Consider the following 23,399-nt stretch of genomic DNA (forward strand, 5'->3'; position numbering starts at 1 on the left):
AAGAGCGGAATTGCGCCAAGGATATCGGGGTTGCGGAGGTCAACCGTTGATTGGGCAACAAGCCACAAGAGAGGACGATGCGTTGAAGAATCGGACGAAGCGCTAACCAATAACGTGCCGGGCAACAGAATGTCAATTCGCATTATAATAATTGTCTAGATCGGAGTAGAGTTTTGGCTTATTTGTGCAGGATTAACTACGATAACGACGAAGACATAAAGCGAAACAAAGTGTCGGATTCAAGCGCAAATGATTTGTTGCGAGTTCGAGAGTTCGACGGAAGTCCGAAGGTTCATCGGGAATGCTACCGGAACTAGCCGAGAATGAGTAGGGAGCTTGCCGAAGGGTTTTTCGGAAGCTTGCCGGAAGGTTCGTTGGAAGTTCGCGGAGCTTACCGAGAAAGATCAGAGCTTGCCGAAGAAGCTCATCGGAACTCGCCAAGATCAAATCGTGAAGTCTAGGAGCTTGCCGGGAGTCCGCAGAATGGTTTCCGAGAGTTTATCGGAAGACCACCAGAAGTTTGCCGGAAGCACGCCGGAAGAAGCCTTGACTTACGGACTTTGTAATAGCTTAAAAAATATCTTTAAATTAGTAGTTAGCACGTTAATTAGGGTTAGGATTAGGTGTTAATCCTATAACCCAAGTAGGGGCCAATTGGGCCCAAGTTCGGACTGGTTTGGGCCAAGTTTGGAGCCCAACCAGTGAGCTGAATTGGCTTAGGCGGTGGCACCACCTAGACTGGACGGTGGCACCGCCCAGCACCCGAGAGCTGGGCGGTGGCACCGCTTGACTGGGCGGTGGCACCGCCAGTCCACTGTCAGTGTCAGACACTGATAGGCGGTGGCACCGCCATTGACAGGCGGTGGCACCGCCAGCCTCGGAAACCCAAGAGAATTCAAATTTTGGAGCCTAAATTTGAATTCTCTTAGGGCCTATAAATACCCCTCAATTCTCAGCAGAGGATACAACCTTTTGAGAAGCTAGAAGTTGAGAAAAGCTTTAGGAAAAGTCTTGTTTTCAATAGCTTGAGTGTTCACCTCCTTTCTTTTCATTGAAATCTTTGTAAAAGGGTGAACCACTTGTAAGAGGTTTTAAGAGGAGTGTAAGAAGGAGGTTGATCTTCGCCTAGTAAAGGAAGATCATTAGTGGATGTCGGTGGCCTCGACGAAAGAGGAATCGGAGGAGTGGATGTAGGTCACGATTGACCGAACCACTATAAACTACAATCTTCTCTGGTTTGCATTTTATTCTTACCATTTACATACTGCAAACTACTTTACTTAGTCACTACGCTTCCATACGTTTCTAAGTTATTAAGCTTTTCAAGTTCGATTTTTTATCGTACGAAAGATTTTTCCAAAACCGAAGTTTTAATCCGATGTACTAATTCACCCCCCCTCTTAGTGCCGCTCCGATCCTAACAGGCCCAAATCCAAGCCCAATTATGTGCTGACTACAAAATCCTAAGACATTTGCTAAGCAAAACAAGTCCCTATATCTATTCTTCCGGTGAGCTTCTAGTGAACTCCTGGACTTCACGACGGTCTCCTTGGCGAGTTCCGATGAGCTTCTCTGGCAAGCTTCGAGACTTCTCGGCTGATTCCTCTAGAACTTTCGATGAACGTCCGGACTTCCGACGAACTCTCGAACTCTCAACGAAGTCACGTCTTTGACTCCAGGACTTCATTTTGCTTCATGCCCTGCTATCTAGTTAATCCTGCATATGTAAAAACACACTTAGATCTAGACAATTAATACTAAGCATTAATCAAGTTGTTCGGCATGTCATTGGTCCCTTGACGCTTCGTCTGATTCTTCGGCGCATCGTCCTCTGTTGTGGCCTATTTCCCAATCGGTCAGTTGACTCCGCAACTTCGATATCCTTAGCGCAATATTCGCTCTTCTTGGCCCGATGATCGAATCCATGGCCCGAAGCCTTTTGTCGATACGTTAACCGATCCACCAACCTGACGTCCAATCTTCTGACATGTTCCTCCGGCCCAACATGATTTTTTCTACTTTAATTGTCTCATCTTGATCGAAGCATCCCGCGTCACTCAAAACATAGATTAAAACATAAACACATATAAATTGATTTCATCAACAAAATACAAGATTCAACAATCTCCCCCTTGTTTATGATGACAACCAATCGATGATGAAGTTAACCTTAACTCCTGGAGTTTAAACAAACTCCCCCTATCAATATGTTGTATTAATAGAAACTCTTGGATTCAAAAATCCAAGCAACATATCATGATCAAATCATGCATGACATCAACATACTTCTCCCCCTTTGTCATCAACAAAAAGGAGAAGTTTCACTTTCTACGTGTTTGACATAACAGTTTCAAATCGTTGCATAATTAATCTTCAAGTCCTACCATCATGCAATTTTGCTATCATCATAGATATGCAAGATAGTAAGATAGCAATTTCTACAACATACAAGTTAGTAAATTTTATAACATTTTAGAACATGTAAGCTAGCAGTTTTGAGATATTCAAGAAAGTAACACTTGCTTCTTGAAATATGCAAGTTGCAAGCTAGCAATTTTTTTGCTTCCTTTGCAATATTTGAGCTAGCAATTTTGCTTCCATTGCAAAGTGCAGGTTAGCATGTTTTGCATCTTGAGATAGGCAAGATAGCACTTTTGGTATGCAAATTTATAGTATGCAAGCTATCAAATTTTACACATAAAAAAGTTAGCAAAATTTTACATCTTTGAGATGTGCAAGATGGACTATTTTGCCTCTTTTTGAAATGTGTAACTTGGCAAACATTGCTTCTCTCGAGATTTGCAAGATAACACTTCTTGCTTCCTTTTTTAGATTAGCAAGCTAGCAAGTTTACCTCTTTTCGAATTGTGCAAGCTAGCAATTTGCTTTCTAGCAAGTTTTGCTCCCCCTTTGTCATTGTCAAAAAGAAGGGAAGACCCTTTACATCAATTTTTAAATTATGACAAAGGTAAGATAACAAAGATGAAAAATCAAGTCGTGAATATCAAAATAATTTTTTATCATGAATATTTTATCATTGCATGCATCAAAATAATATCATGAGTGTTTCATGCATTCATATCATCACATGAAGAATATCAAAAAAAACTAAGGTGATGAGATATACTTCATAAATTCAAAGAATTTTACATAATAAAATTGAGGCCATAAACCTTAAGAGATGTCATGAGAGAACACATAAACAATCTTGATTCATGTATAATATCTCTTAATTCATATGAATCATAAAAATTATAATTCCAAAAAATAAAGAGAAACCGTGATTTATTTTAACAAATCTCCTCTTAAATAAAAAACATAAAGAATTCTTAGGAGATCATGAAAAATCTTGATTCATATAAAAGATTTCATGAGAGATCATGATTTCGATAAAACTCATTCAAATTCATCAAATCATTTTTATAGTCCAAGAGATTCACAAAAGCATAATATACATGGATTCATTAATCTTTTATCGAAAAATCAATAAGATAGAGATGTTTCATTAAGTTATTGGTTTCATACAAGTATGCATTTATCTTTTTATTGTAAATAAAAACATGCTTCAACTTTTAGGATCAAAAAATGAATTTCGTCATAAAAACCATCAAGACCAATAAATCACAAAAATCATCATGTATAACTTTAAAATCTCATGCATAAAGTCATCAATCATGGTATCAAAACATTTAATATTTTTATTACAACATTATGCATTACTTCAAATGATTTCATTTAATCAAAATTGAGAAATAACAATGAAAATCAACATGATACATATTATTACTTTTTAAAAAAACAATCATAGGATCATCATTAGATTTAAATCTAACATTTTATTCCATTAACATAAAACATGTAATTTTCATTATCATTTTTAAAATTACTAGCATGATCATAATTTTTACATTTTTATTTTTAAACATACAATTTTTAAGAAAAAATTAATTCTAAACTAAATTAAAAATAACTCATGAAAAAATATCATGTAATTTCGAAATAAATCAAAGGTATTTTGATTACCTCATCGTCAAATACTGTTAAGGCATAGTTTGCCACCTCGCCTTTGTTGATTTTCTCCTCGTCTTCGGAGGAGCTCGCTTCATCCCAATTTGTGTTCTTCTTCTTGCGTTCAAAGTAAGTAGTTGCGTTCTTTTTGTTCTTTAATTTTTTTTCATGAACTTTTTAAATTTATTAGTGAGGAGTTCATGTTCACCATCACTTGATCTTATGCTCGAGTGGTCTTCAAATGTTCTAAGTTCGAAACCCTTCTTGTTCTTTGGAAGGTGGTTCTCGAGTTCTTCACGTGCATTGTATGTCATTTCATAGGTCATCAAAAACTCTATTAGTTCTTCGAGAGGGAAATAATTCAAATCTTTTGATTCTTGTATTGCCATTACTTTCGTATTCTAATTTTTAGATAGAGATCTTAAAATCTTGTTAACGAGTTCAAAATTTGAAAAACTTTTACCAAGTACTTTTAAACTATTGACGATATCCATAAAATGGGTGTACATGTCTCCAATAGTCTCTCTTGGTTCCATACAAAACATCTCAAAATCATGCATCAAAAAATTTACTTTAGAATCTTTTATACTACTTGTGCCTTCATGTGTGATTTCGAGAATATGCCAAATATCGAAGACCGTTTCGCACAAAGAAAACCCGATTAAACTTTGTTTTATCTAAGGTGCAAAATAGAGCATTCATAGCCTTTGCATTTAGAGAAAAAATCTTCTTCTCCAAATCATTCCAATCTTTCATTGGAAGAGAAGACCTTTTAAAACCAAATTCGATTATCTGCCATAAATCGAGATTCAATGAAAGCAAGAAAACTCTCATTCGAGTTTTCCAATAAGTGTAGTCCGTTCTATTGAAAAAGGGAGGACGAATGAGAGAGTAACCCTCTTGAAAGCCGAAATGAGCCATTTCTCTTGGGTGTTAATCAAAATGAGAAATCATGAGGCTCTAATACCAATTGTTAGGATCAAGAGTCGGCACTAAGAGGGGGGGGGTGAATTAGTGTAGTGGTAAAAATCACGTCTTCGAAAACTTCATTACGATAAAACTAGTTTACGTTGAAAACTGTTTCGTAAAGATCTTAACTTCGAAAGCATAGGGAAACGTAGTGAAGGAGGAATTCAGTTTGTAGTAAGGTAAATAACAAGAATAAAACACAAACCAGAGAGCACGCCAATTTTATAGTGGTTTGGTCGTCGTGACCTACATCCACTCCGTCGATTGCTCTTCCGTTGAGGCCATCGACATCCACTAATGATCTTCCTTTGATAAGCAAAGATCAAACTCCTTCTTACACCCTTCTTCTCCTTTTATCGGGTTTATGAGACAACCCTTACAAGCACTCACACTCCTTTTATAGAATTCTAACACTTAGAACTTGAGGAGAATTCTCACAAGAGATTTCTACAGTGTTTCTTTACTTTTAAACTCTCTGTGCTTGTGTGCTTTAATTAGGGATGAGAGGGGTATTTATAGGCTTCAAGTTGATTCAAACTTAGAGCCTAAAACTTTCCCATCTCAGGTTCCCCGGGCACGGGTTGTACCACCGCCTAGTGTTAGTCGACATTGACACTGTCTTGGGCGATACCACTTACTGGGGGGTAGTCCTGGGCGGTACCACCGCCTGGCACTGTAACATCCCTCATTTCTGAATTTTCGTATAAGTTTCTAATTGTAATGTAAGTATCTATTTTAAGTTTGATAAAATTTCAAAGTATGAATCTGAGAACTTATTCATAAGAGTTGGAGGATTTGTTAAAGAAAAATCTGAGGACCTATATGTAAACCCTGAGGACCTAATCGAAAATATAATAAATACAAGGACTAAATTACAAAATGTACAAAATGACAAATCCCACCGTTTAAGCCTCTCTGCCTTCGTTCTTAAGGAAGCAGAGAAGGCAGCTGCGTGGATGATCAGGGAAAGAAAGAAAGAAGAAGAAGAAGAAGAAGAAGAAGAAGAAGAAGAAGAAAAGAAAAAGAAGAAAAAATTGGGGCTTTAAGGGTTCTTGCTCAAATCTTCTCATTTAGGGCTATAATTCTCAAAGGCAAGTGTTCTAACCCCATCTTACAGAATTATTAGCCTTTGATCTCATATTTGTTCTGAATTATTCGAAAGATTTTAGCCTAGAACCGGATATTTTTCTTGTTGGATACAAAAGTCATGGATCTGAAATTTTTCGGTAAACTGACCCCTATACGTTATTCCAGCCATAGTTTTCAGTATCGAACATGGATTTAGGCAGGACTTTGTTTATTTGAAAGTAGACTCTTATACCTTCCTTTTGACACTGATTTTGAAAAATTTGGACTCCGAATACTTACCCAAATGTCTGTTTCAAATGAGCCTATGGATGCTGTAAAACAGGGATCAAGATTTCTAACCTTTCGATACTAAAATGCCTATAACTCCCTGTTGGAAATTCTGATTTGTGCCAAACTAATTTTATTTAAAACTAGACTTGAAAATCTTTCTTTTGATATATAGATTGAAAAATTTGGAATTCAAAAGCCTATCCTTCTATCCGTTGATTCCGCCCTATAGATTCTGCAAAACAGTGATTTAGTCTTTGACTTTTGGTCACTAAATCCATGGTAACTCCTTGTTGGAAACCTTGATTCGTATGAAACTTATTTCATCAGAAAACAGATTGATATATCTTTCAACAGTAGTTTTCTTATGGGTATTGGAGCATAATTGATATTCTGAAGTATTTGTTCTATGTGCCACTTGAATTCTGTCAGAATTCGAGCTTTGGTCGATTTCGCGTATTCTGTTCCATTCCTTTGGATATTGAATTCATCTAACCTTCTTATTTGAATTGAGCTAAATATGATTGCTTGGAATCCCTGTATACCCTTGCTTTCATTTCATTCCAAATCTGAATACATTTGTGAGAGATTTGTTCCTTGTATCGTATTGTCTCGAAAAGGCACATGTACGTTTTGTTGTTCCGCGTGTGCTTCCGATATATGCTACTTATTGTTAAAACTACCCTCTTGTACTCTGGTGTTTGTGGGATTGTCTGGACCTTTGCCAGAAATGGTAAAGGGTATGTGTTTAGAGCCTGCGATGCTCTGCCGGCCCCCTCTGGCTTCACCTAGACGTGGGTGGATGGAGCTCCCAGACGTGGGAGACTTCTGTTTGGTGGTCATTCAGAAATGGATGAATCACGTTCTGTCTGAGGTCCCACTACACCTTCTGTATGTTTGATATGATATCCAGAGCTTTGGTTATATGTTTTGGTACATGCTTTGGATAAGAATGATATGATTGCAACGTCAAAGACGATGTTTGAGCTTCTGTACGGTATTTGTTATTGATATGCTCTGAAAAGTTTCATTCACTGTTGATATGCTTCGAAATGTTCCATATGCCATTGATATGCTCCGGAACATTTCATATGCCATTGATAAGCTCCGATATGTTTCATTTGTTATTGATATGCTCCAAAACGTTTCATTCGTTGCTGTTATGCTCCAATTACTCTATGCCCCATCTGTTATGAACCAATTATGTATGATTGAAATGACAATTGTGATTCTACACCTAATGATATTACGTCTATGAATTCGTATATTCTGCCTTGCATTTTGAAACTTTATCTTTTTGGAAATTGCCCTATTTTGATATGGATATGTTAGTCACTTGCTGAGCTCTATATGCTCACCCCGTTTGTTGATAAATTTTTCAGGATAGCGTATCGTTTGCTTAAATGTTAAGATTGGGCTGAGACAGTGGAAAGTTAGAAGGTTTTGGGCAGATCTTTATTAGCATATATGTATTTGTTGTATAAGCCACTCTGTATCTAATAAAATGTTGACGATGAATCTAAACCTGTGGATTTTATGTAAGTTAAAGGATCCCTCATGTTTAGGATTTTGGAATGTTAAGTTAAATTCATATAATGATATGAACTTATGGTAATCGTTGGTTTGATGACTGCATAGACTTTTCCATTTGTGAATTTATGTTGTGGTTATTATTTTGATGGTTTGAGTTCAGATTGTATGAATTATCGAGTGATGTGTGGTATGTTTATGAACTGCACAGGGTTATAAATTTGTAGACTATAGAGGTGAAATTTTGATCTGAATGTTTTCTTAGTGACCTTAATTGTGTGTTTGGATCTTGGATTAGTTGTGATGAAAATTTTAATATTGTCGATATTTTGAGGTGCGTGACAGGCACCCTTCCAGAGGTGGTACAACCACCCAGACTGGTGGTACAACCACTCATACTAGCGGTACAACCGCCTAGACTGGCAGTACCACCGCCTGACATAGTTTCGAAGATTATGCCACATCGATGAGACTTCTTGGGGTATTGTTTGGGCCTCTTATTAGGCCTAACACAGTCCTTACATGGGCCTAGCTGGCCCTTAATTGGGTTAGTCCAAATCCAAGTCAAATTACGTGCTAACTACGAAATCCTAAGACATTTGCTAAGCAAAACAAGTCCCTATGTCTATTCTTCCGGCGAACTTCCGACGAACTCCTGAACTTCACGACGATCTTCTTGGCGAGTTTTGACAAGCTTCTCTGGCAAGCTTTGAGACTTCTCGGCTGGTTCCTCTAAAACTTCTCACGAACGTCTGGACTTCCGACGAACTCTCGAACTCCCAACGAAGTCACGTCCTTGACTCCGGGACTTCATTTTGCTTCATGCCTTGCTATCGTAGTTAATCTTGTATATGTAAAAACACACTTCGATCTAGACAATTAATACTAAGGATTAATCAAGTTGTCTAGCATGTCATTGGTCCCTCGACGCTTCGTCTAATTGTTCGGTGCATCGTCCTCTCTTGTGGTCTATTGCCCAATCGGCCAATTGACTCTGCAACTCCGATATCCTTGACGCAATATCTGCTCTTCTTGGTCCGATGCCCGAATCCATAGCCCGAAGCCTTCTATCGATACGTCGACCGATCCACTGGCTCGACGTCCAATCTTCTAACATGTTCCTCCAGCCCAACATGATTTTTTCTGCTTTAATTGTCTCATCCTGATTGAAGTATCATGCGTCACTCAAAATGCAGATTAAAACATAAACACATATCAATTGATTTCATCATCAAAATACGAGATTCAACACTGGGATCCGAAAGTAATCATAATACAAGAGGCAAAAGATCTTAATAATTTTTCACTTGAAAAACTTTTTGATTCATTAATGATATACGGAATGATGCACAATACACAAAACGAACTTAAGAACATCCTTCCAAAGAACAGGAAGGATTTCGAACTTAGAACAATCGAAGACCACTTGAGCATAAGCTCCAGTGATGGTGAACTTGAACTCCTCACTATGAAATTTAAAAAGTTCATGAAACAAAAATTAAAGAACAAAAATAAACTTAAAAAGAACGCAACTGGTTGCTATGAATGCAAGAAGAATGAAGCAATCTTGGACGAAACAAGATCATCCGAAGATGAAGGACAATCCAACAAAGGTGAGGTAACAAACTACGCCTTAATGGTTTTCGATGAGGTAAAATACTCAAACAAAACCTCCTTAGTTTATCTCGAAATAACATGATGCTTTGCATGAGTTATTTTTAATTTAGCTTCGAAAATTATTTTTCTTAAAAATTGCATGTTTAATAATGTAGTGAATAATGTTAAAAATAAAAATTTTAGGAATCATGCATATCCTTCTAGTAATGATCATGAAAATTGCATGTTTAATAATATAATGAATAATGCTAAAAATAAAAATTTTAGGAATCATGCTTATCCTTCTGGTAATGATCATGAAAATTATATGTTTTATAAATAAAATATTAGATTTAAATCTAAGGATAATCCTATGTATGTTTTTCAAGAAGAAATAATGTGTATCTTGATGATTTTCGATTTTGATTGAAACCATGCTTGATGTCTTAATAAAAATATTAAGAGGTTTGATATCATGCTTAATATGAATCTATGCATGATGATTTTTGGGTAATTTATGGATTATTGATCTTGATAGTTTTTATAATAAATTTTATTTTTTGATCCTAAACGATTGATGCATGTTCTTATTTGGCATAAAAAGACATGCATACTTGTATAAAACTAACAACTTAAAATGAAACATCTCTATCTTATTGAGTTTTGAATAAGAGATTGAAATATATATTTATATTATTTTGAATCTCTTGAACTATGAAAGTGATTTTGATGATTTGATGATTTAAATTAGAATAATTTTTTTTTATCCAAATCATGATCTTGATTCCTTGATATTTACAAATTAAGATTTATTATGAATCAAGATTTTTTTTAATCATTCTTCTTCGATTCTACTTGGTATTTTCTTAAGAGAAGATTTTCTAAATGAATCATGATTTTTCAAAATTATAATTTTTATGATTTATAATGAATCGAGAGATATTATACATGAATCAAGATCATTTATGTGTTCTCTCATGACATCTTTTTGCTATACGAATATCTTCATCTATATCATGATCTTGAATTCTCAATATTGATACTTGAAATTTTTCTATGAATCAAGATCTTATTTTTGTACTCCTATGTTTCTTTTTGTTATTTACTAAAAATGAGATTTGTCAAAGTGAATCATATCTATTGATTTGCATGAATTGAGATCTTGTTCTCCTACTATTCTTTTTTCTATTCACCAAAAAGAAGACTTATTCTAATAAATCATGATATGCTACTTACATCTTTTAAGGTTTATGACTTGAATTTTATTATGTAAAATTCCTTGTATTCATGAAGTATATCTCATCACCAAGTTCTTCTTCATATTCTTCGATATGAATACATGTAATACTATAATTTTGACATTCATGACTTGATTTTTTGATGATTGAAATAATGATTAGAATATTGATGTAATTATGAATGGTGATTTGGTATTATGCATGCAATACTTCAAACTTATGATATTGATACATGCAATGATGAAATATTCATGATAAAAAAATTATTTTGACATTCATGACTTGATTTTTTATCTTCGTTATTTACCTTTGTCATGATTTGAAAATTATTATAAAAGAAAAAAATTACAAAATTATTTTCTTCCCTTCTTTTTGGATAATGACAAAAGGGGAGAAATTTTGCTAGCTTGCTAGCTAGCTTGCATACTTCAAGAAGAAGCAAAAAGCTAGATTATCCCAAAAGATGTAAAAAATTTTTGCCAACTTTTATGTGTAAAATTTGCTAGCACACAAATTGCAAGGAGAAAAATTTTCTAGGAAGCAAAGTTGCTAGCTTATTCTAAAATGATGCATGCAATACTTATGATTTTATTATGATGATGTATTTGATGTATTGCATATCATGTATCATGTATGGGAATCATGATTAAAATTGCATTGACTTGAATTAAATTTAAGATTTAAGATTTATCTCAATTATGACATATTGAAATAAGAATGACACTTTATTTTTGTCATAATTTAAGAATTGATGAATTACACTATTATTTTGTTATTCCCCTCTTTTTGCCGATGACAAAGGGAGAGAAAGACTTTTCGTGCACATCATGAAAAGAGGCAAACTTGTTAGCTGCATAAGTCAAGAAGATGCAAAAACATGTTAGCTTGCTCATCTTAAAAAAGAAGCAAAGATTGCTAACTTACATATTTCAAGAAGCAAAAGTTGCCTTCTTAAACATCTTAAATATTGCTAGCTTACATGATGTAAAACTCAAAATTTTTGCTAACTTGCAATGATGATAAAACTTAAGATTTATTATGCAATGATTTGAACTTGATATCTAAAAACACTTGCTAGTTGTACTTCTCCTTTTTGTTGATGACAAAGGGGGAGAAGTATGATGTTATGCATAAGTTTATGATAATATATTGCTTAAATTTTTGAATCCAAGAGTCTCTATCAATATGACATATCGATAGGGGGAGTTTGTTTAAACTCCGTCATTAATTGGTTGTCATCATAAAAAAGGGAGAGATTGTTGAATCTCGGATTTTGATGATGAAACCAATTGGTAAGTGTTTATGAATTGATCTGTGTTTTGAGGGATGCAAGATGCTTCGATCAGGATAAGACAATTAAAGCAGGAAGAATCATGTTGGGCCGGTGGAACATGTCAAAAGATTGAAAGTCTAACCGGAGGATCGGATGACATATCGATAGAAGGCTTCGGGCCATGGATTCGGGCATCGGGCTAAGAAGAGCGGAAATTGCACCAAGGATATCGGAGTTGCGGAGGTCAACTTGCCAATTGGACAATACACCGCAAGAGAGGACAATGCGTCGAAGAATCGGACGAAGCGTCGATGGACCAATGACATGCCGGACAACATGATTCATGCTTAGTAATAATTGTCTAGATCAAAGTGTGTTTTTACATGTGCAGGATTAACTACGATGGCAAGGCATAAAGCAAAATGAAGTCTCAAAGTCAAGAACGTGATTTCGTTGGGAGTTCGAGAGTTCGTCGGAAATCCGGATGTTCATCAAAAGTGTTGGGAAATCATGGGGGGTGACATCATATGCGCAGCGGAAGAACAAGAAAACAAAAATCCCCGATTCCCAAAAAGATGTTCGTCGTCGTGCGAAGATTGGTGCGCAAAATCCGCAAAACACAAAACTGCGTATAGAGATTGTGTTACCTAGGGAGATCGTATATCCCTGTTTCCTTGCAGATCCTCAGGAGAGGGTGAAGGAGGTCAAGCGTCCTCCTCTCTAGCGGTGATCCACACAGCAGGGTTGCGACGACGCTCCTCAAAACTCCAGGCCTACTCTGAGGTGGAGAGGGAGAGGAGAATAGGAAGGGCAAGCAAAGACTCTAGCCTATGAGGCTGTGAATCCCTCCTATTTATAGAGATCCCGTGTCAAAACCCTAATGGGTCCTTTCCCTAGTGGGTATTGGATCTGCATCCAATAAGACAAGGGCTCCGTCGGATATCTCATATCCGAACCTCTACTCATCGCAATGCCTACCATATGTGTGTGACCCTCTAGGCCCAATATCGAGCTGGCCGTGAGTCATACCTGTCAGAACTCCTTCTAACTAAGTGAATTATTATCTCTGTAATAATTCACTCGACTCATCGACTACGGAAGTACTAGGCCACTACGCCGTAGTCCCCAGACGATACAGGGGAATCCAATCCATTGGACCTGTCTGTCCTCAGTTACCATGTACCTATAGTCCCTCATCCATCTAATATCCCAGAGACCGTATATCGAGCATGGTGCTGTCAGACCCATACGGTTTCTACTCGAGTCTCGCTCTAATCGGATTCTCCCGGAGAACTCTTTCTCTCTCAACCCGAATGACCCTGGCCAGGGATTTGTCTGAGCAAGAACACATGGGATATTCCTCTCATGACGCCGAGAGTGGATGATCCTCTATTGACACTCAATAGCCCTCGTAAGGTCGACTACCACTCCCAATGATCAGCTGTACTAGATCTGGGAACAGCCAAACCTATAAGTCTGGTATCAAAGAGTAGAGCACTCATACAGGACATCCTTGGTGTCTCAAGTCTAAGGACCAGATACACCACTAGGACTACGGAATCACTGTCTGACAATAAGGCATCATCAACCATCCAGCATTCCGTAAGCGGATCAATCAGTGAACTCATTCTCCAATGAGCACCTGTACTGTATCCCTAGTGTCCCTACACGAGCAGCTATGAGACCAGCTGCATCCATCATATGGACGGGTATACAGCACACCAGTCTATCCGGTTATCACGATGTCCCTCTCGAGTAACCTATGACCGGGATTATTTAGGATATGTGTTTAAAGGTGAATCGATCTCATTATTGTGATCTCATCACGATCCGATTCCCATTGCACAAATCCAAGGACATCACAATATATATATGCATTTATGCAATAGTTATAAAGTGATATACGCCAAAATATAATAAGCAAAAAGATTCTGTATCAAGTCACACGTGCCATCACTCACGTGATTGGCTTGTTGGGCACCTATGACTAGCAATCTCCCACTTGACCTAAAGCCAATCACCTATGTGTCTGATCCCCATCAGACTCCTGTGACGCTCAAAGACAAAATGAGACAACGGCTTTGTCAGTGGATCTGCAATGTTATCTTCGGATGGAACTCTTTCCACTACTACATCTCCTCGGGTTACGATCTCTCTTATAAGCTGGAACCTCCTCAGAACACTTCTGATGAGACCCGGGTTCCCTTATTTGAGTAATCACCCCATAGTTGTCGCAATATAAGGAAGTCGACTTGTCGCTATCTGTATCGACTCCCAAATCTGTGATGAACTTCTTCACCCAGACTCCCTCCTTTGCTGCATCTAATGCGGCAATGTACTCCGCCTCTGTGGTCGAGTCAGCAGTGGTATCTTGCTTGGAACTCTTCCAGCACACTGCTCCTCCATTCAAGGTGTACACATACCCTGAATTCGACTTGTTATCATCGACATCAGACTAAAAACTTGAGTCAGTGTAGCCTTCAACCTTAAGGCTATTACCTCCATATACTAGTAAAAGATCCTAAGTGCTTCTCAAGTACTTAAGGATACACTTTACTGCTTTCCAGTGCTCCAAGCCTGGATCCGCCTGATACCTGCTCATGACACTCAGAGCATGCGCTATATCAGGTCTTGTACATAGTATGGCATACATGATAGACCCTATTGCTGAGGCATAAGGTATCATATTCATGTTTGCCCTTTGGAATTTTCCATGCCAAACCTTTTGACAATGGTTTCTATGTACCTGGACTGGGACAAGCCAAGCATCCTCTTGGATCTATCTCTATAGATTCTAATCCCCAAGATATAGGATGCTTCCCCTAAGTCCTTTATGGAGAAGTGTCTAGATAACCAAGTCTTTACTGTGGATACCATTCCTACGTCATTCCCAATGATGAGGATGTCATCCACATATAACACCAAAAAGGTGATAGCTCTCCCACTTACCTTTCTGTATACACAAGGCTCATCTTCGTTCTTAACGAAGTCATAAGATCTGATTGACTCATCAAATCTTATGTTCCAACTTCGGGAAGCTTGCTTTAGTCCATAAATGGATTTAAGCAACCTACACACTTTATCTGGGCAGTTCTTGGACACGAATCCCTCAGGTTGCATCATATACACCTCCTCCTCGAGGTTCCCATTGAGGAATGCGGTTTTCACATCCATCTGCCAGATCTCATAATCATAGTGTACTGCAATAGCCAATAGAATTCTGATGGATTTTAGCATTGCTACGGGTGAGAAGGTTTCGTCGTAGTCAACACCTTGCCTTTGACGATACCCTTTAGCCACTAGCCTTGCTTTATAGGTCTCTACCTTTCCATCTACTCCGATCTTTTTTCTTAAAGATCCACTTGCAACCGATGGGTACAATACCTTCGGGCGCATCAACTAGGTTCCAAACCTTATTGGAGTACATAGAATCCATCTCAGAATTCATGGCTTCTTGCCACTTCCCGGAGTCTATACTCATAATAGCCTCCTCGTAGGTCTGAGGATCAATATCCTCTACATCCTCTGCTCTAATATGTCCCACATATCTCTCAGGAGGATGGGATACTCTATCAGACCTGCGTAAAGTTGAAACTTGTGTATTAGATACCTGAACAGACTCGGGCTGTAGAGTGGTGCTTGAGCTTGGTTCTCCAACCTCGCTCAACTCTATCATTCTCCCACTGTCTCCGCCAAGAACATGTTCCTTCTCAAGGAACACTGCTCTCTTAGCTACAAAGACCTTTTGGTCCTCGAGATGATAGAAGTAATACCCACAAGTTTCCTTGGGGTATCCCACAAATATGCATCGCTCTGTCCTTGATTCTAACTTATCGGGGTTGTGTCTTTTAACGTGGGCAGGGCAGCCCCAATCTTAACAACCTTAAGATCAGGCTTCTTCCCTTTCCATATCTCATATGGTGTAGACACTACCAACTTAGTTGGAACTCTGTTCAGAAGGTAAGCTGCGGTTTCTTGGGCATATCCCCAGAATGAGATGGGTAGGTCAGCGAAACTCATCATGGACCGTACCATATCTAATAACGTACGATTTCTCCTTTCAGAGACACCATTAAGCTGAGGTGTGTAAGGAGGTGTCCATTGGGATAATATCCCATGGTCCTTGAGGAACTGAGTAAACTCTGTACTTAAGTACTCACCTCCTCGATCTGATCGAAGAGTTTTGATACTCTTTCCAGTCTGGTTCTCCACCTCATTCTTATACTCTCTGAATTTCTCAAAGGCCTCGGACTTATACTTCATTAAGTACACATATCCATACCTTGAGAAATCATCAGTAAATGTAATGAAGTAAGAGTAACCTCCAATGGCATGAGTTGACATGGGTCCACATACATCACTATGTATGAGTTCCAACAACTCAGTGGCTCTCTCTCCAATTCCACTAAATGGAGAGTTGGTCAATTTTCCACGAATGCAAGGCTCACAAGTTGCATAAGACATATAGTCGAATGGATCTAGATATCCATCATTTAACAACTTTTGAATCCTTCTTTCATGGATGTGACCTAGCCTACAATGCCACGGGTATGCACTGTTCACCTCATCTCGTTTCCTCTTAGACACTTACATTCATGATATGTGGAGTAGTGTCTAACATAAATAAACCATTATGCAATGTTCCTTTCGTGATGATCTTATCATCTAATAATATTGAACAACCATTGTTCTCAAAAACAAATTTATATCCACTAACTATTAAACATGAAATGGAGATAATGTTTTTGATAATAGAAGGAACAAAATAACATGCATCTAATGCAATAAAAGCTCCACTAGGCAGATGTAGGGCGACCTCGCCAACAACTAATACAGCAACTTTTGCTCCATTACCCATCTTGAGGTCCATCTCGCCTCTCTCTAGTCTCCTAGGCCTTGCCAGAACCTGCAACGAATTGCATATATGATAAGCACTACCGGTATCCAATACCCATGTGTTATCATAAGAGTCTGACAAATGGAGACTGATCATGAATGTACCTGAAGCTTCATCAAGCTTTTGTTTCGCCCTTTCTGCAAGGTACTCTTTGCAGTTTCTCTTCCAGTGCCCATCTTTACCATAGTGGAAGCACTGGCCTTTGTCCTTTGTTGGGTCTTTCTTAGCAACCTTTGCTTTACCTTGTTTGCCCTTGCCCTTTCCCTTCTTAAGGGACCTTTCTGCTTTCCTTTTCTTTCTGGTCTCACCAGTGTAGAGAACTGGCTTCTCTTTCTTAATAGTACTCTCTGCCTCCCTCAACATATTGAGGAGTTCTGGGAGAGTCACCTCAAGCTTATTCATATTAAAGTTCATTATGAACTGTGAAAAGGAATCTGGTAGGGACTGAAGCACAATGTCCACACACAAGTTATCCTCTAGGACCATTCCTAGACCTGTGAGTTTCTCTATCCACTCAATCATCTTTAGGACATGGTTCTGAACCGGTGTCCCCTTAGTCATCCTAGCGCGGAAAAGGCTCTTGGATATCTCATATCGTTGAGTCCTTCCCTGTTCCTCAAACAATTTACGGACATGTAGGAGAATGGATCTGGCATCCATCTTTTCATGTTGTCTCTGTAACTCTGGAGTCATAGAGCCCAACATATAGCACTGAGCAAGAGTGGAGTCATCAATGTACTTCACGTAGCGAGCGATCTCATCCTCGCTTGCCCCTTCTTCGGGCGTAGGCATCACTGTATCAAGGACGTACACGATTTTCTCCGCTGTGAGAACAATTCTCAAGTTACGGAGCCAATCCGTATAATTTGGACCAGTGAGGCGGTTGACATCAAGTATGCCACGTAAGGGATTTGAAAGCGACATTTTCTGAAAATAAAGATGTAGCAAAAATGAATAACATGCAGATTTTGCAAGAAATAAACTATCAAGATATGGACTTCTATCTTAATATGCTCCCACTATTTTACTAACGAGTCACGCGACACCCTCAGCACGTGAAACGGAAGTCTCCGGCAGACTTCTAGTGGGGATCAGGATCCAATCAGCGTCTTAGTGTAACCTCGAGGGACTCGACCAATCACACTAAGCCTAAAAGGTAGACAACTCTTGCCGATCACAACTCCTTGTGATTCCCGTCCTGTTCGGCCTCCGAATCACCATGGCCTCGAGGGACTCGACCAACCATGATGCTCGGTTAAGTCAACACCTTCGTTACAAGATGAGTCTGATTTGATGATATACCCTCGAGGGACTCGACCAAGCATATCATGCCCTCAGGTCACCGGTGACATCTCTATGTCGTAAGCAAGATAGCGAATCGCGATATAGGTGAGTCTCGAGGGACTCGACCAACTCAACCTACACCGGGATTCGGTTCCTACTCATAACGATGGAAGGCCACGTGGGTCAATCTAATTGCCTCACATTTACCGACTTAATATTATCGAGAGATGTTTCTATGATTTGGTCTCCTAATATGACATGTCACACATATACATATTTAATATATATCTACATCGCATGCAAATATATATACATATCTAGTATGTGTATAAGCAATCACACCAGATGATCATGGACCACAACCTAATATGATTATGCCCGAGCCAGTAGGCCTAATCACTTACATCAAGATCTATGTGTGCAACGGTGCATCTCCATGCCCTGTGATCGTCCATCTCGTCCTCGTCGGTTTCGTCGACATCTTGATGCATCTCCATGCATCACGATCGTCCGTCTCGTGGATCCCGCTATCGCATCCACGCTCCCGGTGCACCTCCTCATATGATTACAACTTAATCATAGGCACGCAGGCCCGACAATAAACGAGAAATATAATGGAGGTTCGCAGACCTCAATAATAATAATCACAAGTACACACATCACACGGTCCATGATCATCCGTCCACACATCATACATCACATGTATAAATAATCATCATCATGTAAGACTACTAGATAATAATAAAAATAATAATCAACTAAACCTTTTAATTAATTAATATTTTTCTGAAATCAGGGACATGTAGGGAATTTCTCAATTCCTAAGGGTATTTTCGTAATTTGGACAAAAGACAGAAACTGGAATTTCTCAAATTCCGAGGGGCAAAATTGTCTTTTTCCCAAAAAACCCTAATGCCCTTTCCCCTTTTCGCTGCTGCCGTCGCCGCCACCCTGCCGGCGGCGGCCTGTGTGGCGGGGCGAGGGCACTGCCCTCGCCTGCAGGCAGCACGCTCGCTGGCGGCGCTGCCGCTGCAGGTGGGCTCCCCCTTCGGGCGTCGCTGCCTCCGCAGGCGGTGCTGTCCCGCCGGGCGGCCGCCCCTGTGGGGGGGGGTTTCGCCCGCGGGAGCAGCGGCGGCAGGCGTCGCGCGTCGCTGCCCTGCGGCGGCAGGCGCCGTTGCCCTGCGGCGCCTCTGCCCGTGGGTTGCCAGCCCCGCCAGCAGCAAGCCTGCTGCAAGCAGACCGCCGGCCGGCTGCTGCAGGCACAGCGCTTGCGCATGCGCCGGCTGCTGCAGGCACAGCGCTTGCGCATGCGCCGGCGCTGTGCTGCCTGGCTGCGGCTGCCGCTGCCGCTGCAGGTGGCTGCAGGCATGCAGATCGAGGGCAGCAACTGTTGCTGCCCTTCCTCGCTTTTGCGTCAACGATTTTGACGTCAATATTCTTCCTAAACACAACACACGCAGTTCAAAACCAATCATTCGCACGAACAACCTGGCTCTGATACCACTGTTGGGAAATCATGGGGGGCGACATCATATGCGCAGCGGAAGAACAAGAAAACAAAAATCCCCGATTCCCAAAAAGATGTTCGTCGTCGTGCGAAGATTGGTGCGCAAAATCCGCAAAACACAAAACTGCGTATAGAGATTGTGTTACCTAGGGAGATCGTATATCCCTGTTTCCTTGCAGATCCTCAGGAGAGGGTGAAGGAGGTCAAGCGTCCTCCTCTCTAGCGGTGATCCACACAGCAGGGTTGCGACGACGCTCCTCAAAACTCCAGGCCTACTCTGAGGTGGAGAGGGAGAGGAGAATAGGAAGGGCAAGCAAAGACTCTAGCCTATGAGGCTGTGAATCCCTCCTATTTATAGAGATCCCGTGTCAAAACCCTAATGGGTCCTTTCCCTAGTGGGTATTGGATCTGCATCCAATAAGACAAGGGCTCCGTCGGATATCTCATATCCGAACCTCTACTCATCGCAATGCCTACCATATGTGTGTGACCCTCTAGGCCCAATATCGAGCTGGCCGTGAGTCATACCTGTCAGAACTCCTTCTAACTAAGTGAATTATTATCTCTGTAATAATTCACTCGACTCATCGACTACGGAAGTACTAGGCCACTACGCCGTAGTCCCCAGACGATACAGGGGAATCCAATCCATTGGACCTGTCTGTCCTCAGTTACCATGTACCTATAGTCCCTCATCCATCTAATATCCCAGAGACCGTATATCGAGCATGGTGCTGTCAGACCCATACGGTTTCTACTCGAGTCTCGCTCTAATCGGATTCTCCCGGAGAACTCTTTCTCTCTCAACCCGAATGACCCTGGCCAGGGATTTGTCTGAGCAAGAACACATGGGATATTCCTCTCATGACGCCGAGAGTGGATGATCCTATATTGACACTCAATAGCCCTCGTAAGGTCGACTACCACTCCCAATGACCAGCTGTACTAGATCTGGGAACAGCCAAACCTATAAGTCTGGTATCAAAGAGTGGAGCACTCATACAGGACATCCTTGGTGTCTCAAGTCTAAGGACCAGATACACCACTAGGACTACGGAATCGCTGTCTGACAATAAGGCATCATCAACCATCCAGCATTCCGTAAGCGGATCAATCAGTGAACTCATTCTCCAATGAGCACCTGTACTGTATCCCTAGTGTCCCTACACGAGCAGCTATGAGACCAGCTGCATCCATCATATGGACGGGTATACAGCACACCAGTCTATCCGGTTATCACGATGTCCCTCTCGAGTAACCTATGACCGGGATTATTTAGGATATGTGTTTAAAGGTGAATCGATCTCATTATTGTGATCTCATCACGATCCGATTCCCATTGCACAAATCCAAGGACATCACAATATATATATGCATTTATGCAATAGTTATAAAGTGATATACGCCAAAATATAATAAGCAAAAAGATTCTGTATCAAGTCACACGTGCCATCACTCACGTGATTGGCTTGCTGGGCACCTATGACTAGCAAAAAGTTCTATTGGAATTGATTGAGAAGTCCTGGAGCTTGCCAAAGAAGCTCGTCAAACTCGCCAAGAAGATCATCGTGAAGTCCAGGAGCTTGTCGGGAGTCCGCTGGAACATTACCGAGAGATCGTCGGAAGTTCATTGGAAGATCGCCGGAAGCTCACCGGAAGAAACTTAGACTTACGAACTTTATTTAGCTTAGTAAATGTATTAAAATTTATAGTTAGCACATAATAGGGATTAGAATTAGGCCAACCCAATTAGAGGACAGTTGGGCCAAGTTTGGGCTGTGTTGGGTCACGAGAAAGGCCCAAATAGTGACCAAACATGTGAAACCATCATGGCATAGTCTCCGAGACTGTGTCAAGCGGTGGTACCACCAGTTTGGGCAATGGTACCGCCTAGACTCAGTCTTCGAGACTGTCTAGGTAGTGGTACCACCTAGTGTCAGGCTGCAGGCGGTGGTACCGCCCGTACCCTAAAATTTCGGGGGTTTGAATTTTGGGCTTTAAATTTGAATCCATTTGGGGCTTATAAATACCCCAGCTATTTCTGCATAGATAAGCAAGAAATATTGAGCAAAACTCTGTGATTCTAAAGTTATAAATTTTAGAAAGCTTAGTTACCTCCTCCCAAAACTTAAAGATAGTTCTAAGGGAGGTGCGAGAGGGATACCTTGTAAAAGAGGATTGTAAAAGGTTGTCTCTTAAACCTATGAAAAGAAGAAGATGAGTGTAAAAAGTGGTTGATCTTCGCCTATTGAAGGAAGACCGATAGTGGATGCCAATGGCCTCGAAAGAAAAGGAATCAATGGAGTGGATGTAGGTCACGATGACCGAACTACTATAAAAATTTGGTTTGTATTTCTCTTGAGCAATTTACTTTAACTGCAAATCACTTTACTAGCTTTACATCCACTACGCTCTTCTGTACACTTTCAAAGTTATTACCTTTACGAAACGGTTTTTCGTTGGAAACATATTTAATTACAACGAAATTTTGAATCGACGTAATTTTTATCACTACACTAATTCACCCCTCTCTTAGTGCCGACTCTTTTCCTAACAACATCAACCGATCCTTCGGCTCGACGTCCAATCTTCTAAAATATTTCACTTTGACCCAACATTGATTCTTCTTGCTTAAATCAAATTATCTCTTCATGATCGAAGCTAGTCCTACTTAACTCAAAATACATATTAGATTACAAACTCATCAATTGGTTTCATCGTCAAAATCCGAGATTGAACGATTATTATTAAACTTAAATTTGGTTAATTAAGTTTTTGAACTTGGTCAATGTTTCAATTAAATCCTGCATTTTTATTTTTTATTAAAAATAATTTAATTCCATGGTATGAGTTAATTGCTAGCATAATATAACACAATATTTTAGCTGCAAAGTCATACATCATATACTCAAAATTAATATTTAGAACATATCAAACTTTACTTGGCTTGTTTTATTGATCAATATGAGTGCATGTAGCGACAATTTTGCTTGATATTCATATCAAATTGGTCAATTGATCAAAAATGAACATTTGAAATCCAATTAAAATATATAAAATTTAAGAACTAATGAATGATACAATTTCTCCAATTATAAATATAATATAATTAAAATCAGTATATATATATATATATATATATTACATGATTAATATAATGAGGTTGACGGAAAAGCCTTATTACTTGCTGTCCCTTTTTTTACTATTACTTTATTATTAAATTTATTTTTAAAAATAATAAATTATTATTTTACTATTTATAGTCCTAATGTTATCAATATCTTTTTTTAATCCCCATGACCTCTTATTTTTTATCCTCATTGCTAATGTCATTTCCATCGTCATTTGTCAATGTTGCTCATCATCAATATCGCTTGCTGTCAATGTTGTCGAGAGGAAAGAAGATGAGAAGAAAAAAAAAATGTTTATGTATATTTATAAAAGTTAATTTAAAATTTAAAAAATTATAAATAGAATTATAAATAACAAAATTGAACCTTAAACAATAATCTTCTTAAAAAATTTAAAAATTACTATTTAAAACCCTTTCTTAATAATCACACTCCATACTATTTATAATCTCTTAAAAATAATAAAAAATAATTTATTATTTATAACCCCTCAAATTTACCTTTATCCTTCTTTCTTAATTTTTTATTTCTTTTCGTGCTCGGCTACACACTAGATAGTCACACAAAAGTGACCATGGCCATGTCCTCATCGTTCGTTGTCATCAATTAC

Source organism: Musa acuminata, chromosome BXJ2-6, assembly GCF_036884655.1.
Source record: "Musa acuminata AAA Group cultivar baxijiao chromosome BXJ2-6, Cavendish_Baxijiao_AAA, whole genome shotgun sequence".
NCBI lineage: Eukaryota > Viridiplantae > Streptophyta > Magnoliopsida > Zingiberales > Musaceae > Musa > Musa acuminata.